Genomic DNA, 913 nt, shown 5'->3' with positions numbered 1-913 from the left:
GGGCTCTAGGCGCGTGGGCTTCAGTAGTTGTGGCACACGGGCTTAGCTGCTCTGCAGCATGTGGGATCTTCCTGGACCAGGGATTGAACCCGTGTCTCCTGCGTTGGCAGGCAGATTCTTAACCACTGCACCACCAGGGAAGTCCCTCATAAGGCTTTTATGGGTCTAAAGGTCTAGCCCATAATGGGACAACCTCTCTAAGATGAAGGATAAGCTATTGTACCCTGCAAGAGGCAGAGCACTTGGTGGGTTTCTGGCTTTTGGATGCAGCATACATCACATTTGGGAATACAGGTGCAACACGTTTATTGGATGATATGGATGGCTGCCAGTTTGAGTAGATCCCTGAGCAAGAGAGTCCTCTGCAGCAAGTCCATGCTGGAATGCAAGCTACCTTCTGTTTGGCCCTAGATCTCAGCAGATCCAATGGTGCTAGAGAGGTCCACGCTGTGTGGAGTCCTAGGGAAGCCCTAACAGGAGGGTCACAGTGCAGGACCTCAAGGTTCTGGACCAACGCCATTCCTCTGACAGTAAGTCATTTGAAAAACAACCCCTGGCGTGCCACTAAGAGCCTGGCTGTGCAACTGAAGTGATTATGCAACTATGGCTTCCCATGATGAGCTGGACATTTCAGATGTACCACCTCACAGTTGGGTGGTATTGCAACAATCTCTCGGATAGATAAGGAGAATGGGGAGTCTTGGAAATTCCTTGGAAGTTGAATAGTGGCCAGAAGAACATGAGTGGGAGAGTTGGAAGTTCCCCAAGAAAGGCAAGCTCAGTGTAATTATCTCCCTAACTGCTCCTCTCCCTGCATTCCCTCTCTTGGGTGCAGCAGTAACACGCACTCTACCCCAGGTCAGATCTCTGGAGTCGTCATTGACAGTGCGGGCTCAGCAGTAGGATACCCCCT

The sequence above is a fragment of the Orcinus orca genome, chromosome 18 (assembly GCF_937001465.1).
Source record: "Orcinus orca chromosome 18, mOrcOrc1.1, whole genome shotgun sequence".
NCBI lineage: Eukaryota > Metazoa > Chordata > Mammalia > Artiodactyla > Delphinidae > Orcinus > Orcinus orca.
The sequence above is the reverse complement of the archived record's forward strand: the minus strand, read 5'-3'. Positions refer to the sequence as shown.